This window comes from Wolffia australiana, chromosome 7, assembly GCF_029677425.1.
Source record: "Wolffia australiana isolate 7733 chromosome 7, ASM2967742v1".
In the NCBI taxonomy this organism is placed as follows: Eukaryota; Viridiplantae; Streptophyta; class Magnoliopsida; order Alismatales; family Araceae; genus Wolffia; species Wolffia australiana.
The window spans coordinates 5,653,997-5,661,142 of NC_135841.1; the positions used below are offsets into that span (position 1 = coordinate 5,653,997).

At 46.5% G+C, this 7,146-nt stretch overlaps 1 long non-coding RNA gene across 1 annotated transcript; it reads left to right on the forward strand.

Moving 5' to 3' along the window:
• The first annotated feature begins 1,073 nt into the window (after positions 1-1,073).
• LOC144706149 (uncharacterized) lies at positions 1,074-5,708 on the forward strand. Its single transcript, XR_013582182.1, has 4 exons — positions 1,074-2,923; positions 3,392-4,418; positions 4,526-5,461; positions 5,551-5,708. It is a non-coding gene; the product is annotated as an uncharacterized LOC144706149 (long non-coding RNA).
• Positions 5,709-7,146: the final 1,438 nt, after the last annotated feature.

Below are 7,146 nucleotides of genomic sequence, written 5' to 3' on the forward strand. Positions count from 1 at the left end.
GGTCGACAGGGGCTTCCTTTTGGATCTTGTTTAACAGAGAGGCTTGCTCGTTTGGGGCATCTGCTTATGTCGTAGTGGACTTGGTTAGATCTAAATTTCTCTTTTTCTCTCCCCCACTCTCTTTCTCTCTGTCCCTCTAAATCTTTGTATTCTGCACCTGGATTTTGTTTTATTCTATGTCTTTTTGTTTTAATTATTTTGTATGTAATTCTTTAGATCTAAATTTCTCTAAATCTGGCTTATCCATGGCCCGAATGACTGAGATTTGGGTAAAGCGATGATGAACTCTTTCAGGAGGGTCATGCGGGGCATCACATCAGCGCCATGGCAAGGGTAAGATGGTCGATCGAAGCTCTCTTCACCGATCAAAAATTTTTTTTTTTAAAAAAGGGCAAATACTAAGAAACGGCACCAACTCCATGTTTCGTTCAAAAAGTAGCCCGAACTTTTCATTTTGTTCAAAAAATAGCCCGCGCTATTCAGAAGACGCCATTTGGCGTCTTCTTTTTTTTTTTGGCCAGCGATGTTCGAACAGCTGACGTGGAGTCCACCTGGTAGCCAGGTAGACTCCACGATGGCATCCACGCCAGGTGGACTCCACGTCAGCTGTTTGAACATCGCTGGCCGTTGCCGTCGTTGCCCGTCGCGGGCGGCCACCGCGGGCATCGGTCTCTGGCCGCCGCCGCCCGTCGCCTCCCGCCGCCGCCGCCTGTCGCCGCCCGCCGCCGCCGCCCTCTCTCTTTCTCGTTCTCTCCGACTCTCATCACCTCTCTCTTTCTCGTCCTCTCTCTTTCCGCCCCTCTCTCTCTCTCTCGACCTCTGTCCCCCTCTCCTACTCCTTCTCTCTCCCTCGCTCTCTCTCCTCTCCGTCTAACCCTCGCTCCCGCGAGTTCTCTCCCTCTCTCTCTCTCGTGCTCTCTGTCTCATTCTTCCACTTGTTCGCTGTCCCTTTCCCCACATTTCTTAACACCTCCCTCTCGCCCTCTCCCCCGCGCTCTCCCTCTCGTTTTCTTTTCCTCTGTCTCTGTCTCTCTTTGTCTCTGTCTCTCTCTCTCCGTCTCTGTCTCTCCCTGCCTCTCTCTCTCTCTCTCTCTCTCTCTCTCTCTCTCTCTCTCTCTCTCTCTCTCTCTCTCCCGCTACTGATGTAGCCCTCTCTCTCGCTCGTTCTCTTCCGCTCTCTCCCTGTATCTCTCTCCTTCGTTCCGGTCTCACCCTCCCTCTCGTTCTCTCTCCCTCGCTCCTATATCCCCATCTCTCCCGCTCTCACTCTCTCCCTCTCGTTTTCTTTCTCCCTATTTCTATCGTACTCTCCCATTCCTCCCTCCCTTCCTCTCCCTGCCACCGGCTCTCCCTCTCCTTTCGCAAGGCCCTCTCACTCTCGCCCTCTTGCCCTCTCTCTCGCCGTCTCTCCTGCTCACCCTCTCCTCCTCTCTCACACTCACTTTCTCTCTTACTCTCTCTGTCCACCTCCCTCCGGCTTTCACCTCTCTCTTTCTCTCGTTCTCTGCTCGCTCGCCCTCACTTTGGCTCTCCTCTCCCTCTCTCATTCTCTCTCATTCTCTCTCATATTCTCTCATACTCTCTCCCTCTAGCCTGCTCCCTCTCCCTCGCGCTCTCTTTCCCTACTGAACGCTCTCCTTCTCGCCTGCTCTCTCACTCTCGCTCCCTCTCACTTCCCGTCTCCGGCTCTCCCTGTCACCCCCTCTCTCTCTGTTGCTCTCTCCTGCTTCTACTCTCTTTAGCTACTCCCTCTATCCATCCATAACTCTTGCAGTCTCTCTCTCCCAGTCTCGCCCTCTCACTCTCTCACCGTCCTCTCTCCCTCTGGTATTCTTCTCTCTCTCCCCCTTTCTCCTGCTCACCCTCTCCTCCTCTCTCCCTCTCTCATCCCTCTCTCGCGCTCTCTGTCTCTCGCCCCCTCTCCCCTCTCTCTTTCTCGTTCTCTCCGTCTCTCATCACCTCACTCTTTCTCGTCCTCTCTCTTTCCGCCTCTCTCTCTCTCGACCTCTCTCCCCCTCTCCTGCTCCTTCTCTCTCTCTCTCGCTCTCTCTCCTCTCCGTCTCACCCTCGCTCCAGCTAGTTCTCTCCCTCTCGTTTTCTTTTCCTCTCTGTCTCTGTCTCTCTGTCTCTGTCTCTCCCTGTCTCTGTCTCTCTGTCTCTCTGTCTCTCTCTATCTCTCTCTGTCTCTCTGTCTCTCTCTCTCTGTTTGTCTCTCTCTCTCTCTCTCTCTCTCTCTCTCTCTCTCTCTCTCTCTCTCTCTATCTCTCTCTGTCTCTCTGTCTCTCTCTCTCTCTATCTCTCTCTGTCTCTCTGTCTCTCTCTCTCTGTTTGTCTCTCTCTCTCTCTATCTCTCTCTGTCTCTCTGTCTCTCTCTCTCTGTTTGTCTCTCTCTCTCTCTCTCTCTGTCTCTCTCTCTCTGTTTGTCTCTCTCTCTCTCTCTCTCTCTCTCTCTCTCTCTCTCTCTCTCTCTCTCTCTCTCTCTCTCTCTCTCTCTCTCTCTCTCTCTCTCTCTCTCTCTCTCTCTCTCTCTCTCTCTCTCTCTCTCTCTCTCTCTCTCGCTACTGATGTAGCCCTCTCTCTCGCTTGTTCTCTTCCTCTCTCTCCCTCGTTCCGATCTCACCCTCCCTCTCGTTCTCTCTCCCTCCTTCTCATTCTCTCTCATTCTCTCTCATACTCTCTCATACTCTCTCCCTCTAGCCTGCTCCCTCTCCCTCGCGCTCTCTTTCCCTACTGAACTCTCTCCTTCTCGCCTGCTCTCTCACTCTCTCTCCCTCTCACTTCCTGTCTCCAGCTCTGACTGAAGATCGATTGTCCATCTCTCCTCAACGCCGCATCGTCTTCCCTCTATTGAAGATCGATTTTCTCTTCCTCACAGTCTCGCTCTATCGAAGATCGAGAGGTGTTCTCAGCCACATTCAGCCAGGTATAGCAGCCTTCTTCTCTCTCTTTCTCTCTTTTCAACGCCGCAATCTCTATTTCCATCCACTTGCAAGCAGGTATAGCGGGCCTTTTTTATGACGTTTGAGTGTCGGCCAAAGAGGGCGTCCAATGTGGATACTCCAGTATCCATATTTGGATATCGTTATTGATATTGGGACATCCATATCAATATGGGAATATGGACATCGATATTCCCGATATCCATATTTGGATATCAATATTGGGACATCCATTTTTCGGATTTCCATATTTGGATATTGATATCGACACGTTAGATTTTCATATCTGGACTTCGATATGGATATTTTAGTGCAGACCATAAGAATCCTCTTGTGTCGTGCAACTATAAGATATTCAGCCAAAGCAAAAGAGAATGTAAGTATCATATTGATTACTAAATTGCCTCTGTATAATTATTTACATTATTCTTCTGTACCCGTTTGTCAAATAGGGCCGACGACCGAAGTTTTCTTTTTGGTTCGGATTCAAGTGATAAGTGCTCAAGTGACTCCAATGGATATTCAAGTGAAGAATGGAATGAAGAATTTTGTAATGGGCGGAGAAGTAGAAGAGAAGAACGTCAAGCAGAGCTATGTGGTGATGATGACGGTGAAATTATTTTGAGCACACACAGCGGTAGAAGATATGATCCTGGGTGCCCCATCGATAATATTACAATGCAATTGGGCATGACATTTGAATAAGGTTCACAATTTAAAGAGGCCGTGAAGAACTATGCCGTATACAACGGGCTCAATGTTACGTTTAAAAGGTCTACGGAGAATAGATTAGAAGTTGTATGCCAGGAACATTGTCCATGGAGGATATATGCCAGTTGGGGTCCTATGAGGGAGGCCTTTGTCATAAAGGCAGTAAATGATGAACATAGGTGCAGTAGGGCTCCCACGAACATACAAGCCGATTATCGTTGGATCGCACAACACTTCTTAGATGCTATTCGAAGGGATATGAACTATAAGGTAGATCATATGATGCAAGAATTGCATGAAAAGTATGGAATCATAGTTTCGCGGGGCACGTGTTATAATGCAAGGTCCTGGGCACGCAAGATGCTTCATGGTTCTTTGAATGAGCATTATCACATGCTACCTTGCTATGTCGCTGAGTTACAGAAAGTGGGTAGGAACAGTACTTTCCAGTTGGACGTGGAGCATGACATTCATAATTCTTTGTCTAGGTTTAGCAGACTCTATATTTGCTTCGAATCTCTAGCAAGGGGGTTCCTTGAGGGCTGCAGACCAGTGATTGGGCTGGATGGTTGTTTTTTGAAAACCGAATTGAAGGGGTAGTTGCTAAGCGCCGTGGGGAGGGATGGGAATAACCAGATGTTTCCTATTGCTTGGGCGGTGGTAGAAGGGGAAAATCAAGCTTCTTGGACTTGGTTTATCAGCTTGATGATGACTGATTTAAGAATTATTGATGGCTACGGTTGGACTATTATAAGCGATCAGCAGAAGGTATTTAACTTTCTCATTCGCCGTATTCTACTTATTTTAAGACTTACTTGGTTAAGGTAGAACCAATGTTGTGAACTAAAACCCTGATACGCTTTGACATTTCGCAGGGTATCGCGAATGCAGTGTCAGGCTTGTTACCTCATGCGGAGCATAGGAATTGCGCAAGACATATTTATTCAAATTGGAAGAAGGGACATTCCAGTGACATCTTGAGGAACCTATTTTGGAAAGCAGTGAAGTGCACAACCCGTGAAGGATTCCAGAGGGTTATCAGAGAAATGGAGACTTTGAAAGAAGCAGTTGCGCAAGATTTTCTAGAGGTAGGCGTACAAAAGTTTTGCAAGGCTTTCATTTCTGAAAAGCCAAAATGTGAGGTTATTGATAACAACATGTCTGAGTGTTTCAATAGCTTCATCTTGCTGAGTAGGTTTCAACCTATCATCGACATGTTGGAATACATTAGAAGGGCAGTCATGGAGCGTATAGTGAAGAAGAGGGAGTTATTCTCCGAGAGTGCTGATTCCTTATGCCCTCAAATAAGACAGGTACTCGAAGATAACAGACTCAAGTGTAGGATATGCAGTGTTATTCATGCAGGCTATCTTAAATTTGCGGTTAGCACACACGGAGAAGGGTTCGTGGTTGACCTGCGTGCCCAACACTGTACTTGCAGATATTTGGCTATCACGGGCATTCCATGGCCGCATTCTATTGTATGCATTCACTTTATCCAACCAGACCCTACTAATTACGTCAATGAATGGTTGAAGAGGGATTCATACTAGCTAGCTTACAGTTAAGGTATTCCGCCGATGAATGGGAAAAACCTGTGGAGGGAAAATGAGGGAAGCTACCTCTTCCCCCCATTGGCGAAGAAACAACTGGGAAGGCCAAAGCGTAGAAGAAGAATTGACGCTAGTGAAGCCGGTCCTAGTGGTCTACGATTGACCAAGAAAGGCGTGCAAATGCATTGCTCTCTCTGCAACCAAGGCGGCCACAATAGAAAGACATGCAACAATAGAAGGCCACAACCTGCATGCGAAGTATGGATTGAGTTTTATATTGAACTTCCTTTATATCCTTGATTTTCCGTAAACCTGAAATATTAAGCACATCTTGAACAATCATACAGGGATCGCAGTCTTCTTCGGGAGGATTCAGCAAATTGTTGAAGAGCATGACCAAGTTCCAAGTTTGACTGTTTCTTCATTTTAATTAACTACTAAGTAAGTTGTTGGTCAGTACTCAGATATTAATCAGTTGGCATATTTTATAGGTATTAGTATGTCACCCGTCTTTGTTCTCGAGTGTTACAAGTTGTACAGGGGAATATTGGATTCCCTATATATTTCAGGATACTGAAATATTGAATATCGATATCAAGTTATATTAATATCAATATCCAAAAATTGATTTCCGGGAATATCGATATCGATATCGAATATTGATAGTGTGGAATATCGATATCAATAACGGTAAAGGGTATGAGATAGAGATTGATGGTACATGTCACGCGTAAAATGGAGGGAGATGCGGATAGAGAGAGTAGTGAGCAAACAGAGTGTGTGTGAGAGAAGAGAGAGTGCGTAAGAGAGGAGAGAGAGTTGAAAGTGAGTGAGAGACAAGTGAGAGTAGAGAGTGTATGTGAAAGAGAGACTGGGAGAGAGAGAAAATTGATCTTCAATAGAGGGAAGCTGATGCGACCATCTAAAGAGGACAGGAAGATTCAGATTTTACTCATAACCATGGCAGTGAATATGGTCAATCCATCATGAAAATGATATTAAAGTGGCATGAATTTTTTTTAACGAACCGTGACAACATTTGAATGTGTGCAGATTGCCGTTAAATGAGAGAGATGCACATCGATACCGTAGATTGATAGACTGGTAGATAGAGAGAGAGAGATGGGGAGACAAGATATAACAAGAAGTTGAGATAGATGAGAGAGGGATGGAGAGAAGAGACATAACAAGAGATGGTTGGAGAGAGAGATGGGGAGCCGCGATATAACGAGAGATGAAGGTAGACGAGAGAAAGATGGAGAGACGAGACATAACAAGAGATGGAGATAAATGGGAGAGAGAGATGAGAAGACAAGATATAACACGAACTTGAGATAGATGAGAGGCTGCTGAGAGAGAGAGATGGAGAGGAGACATAACAAGAGATGGAGATAGATGGGTAGAGAGATGGGGAGACACGATATAACACGAAATTGAGATAGATGAGAGATAAATGAGAGAGATGGAGAGGAGACATAACAAGAGATGGAGATAAATGGGAGAAAAAGATGGGGGGACACGATATAACTAGAGATGGAGGAAGACAAAAGAAATATGGAGAGACAGTACGCAACGATATATGGAAATGGATATATGTGCGAGAGACAGAGAGCACGAGAGAGAGAGAGAGAGAGAGAGAGAGAGAGAGAGAGAGAGAACTAGCTGGAGCGAGGGTGAGACGGAGAGGAGAGAGAGTGAGGGAGAGAGAAGGAGCAGGAGAGGGGGAGAGAGGTCGAGAGAGAGAGAGAGGGGCGGAAAGAGATAGAACCAGAAAGAGAGAGGTGATGAGAGCCAGAGAGAACGAGAAAGAGAGAGGGGGCGAAAAGAGAGAGAACGAGAAAGAGAGAGGGGATGAGAGACAGAGAGAACGAGAAAGAGAGAGGGGATGAGAGACAGAGAGAACGAAAAAGAGAGAGGGGATGAGAGACAGAGAGGGCGAGAAA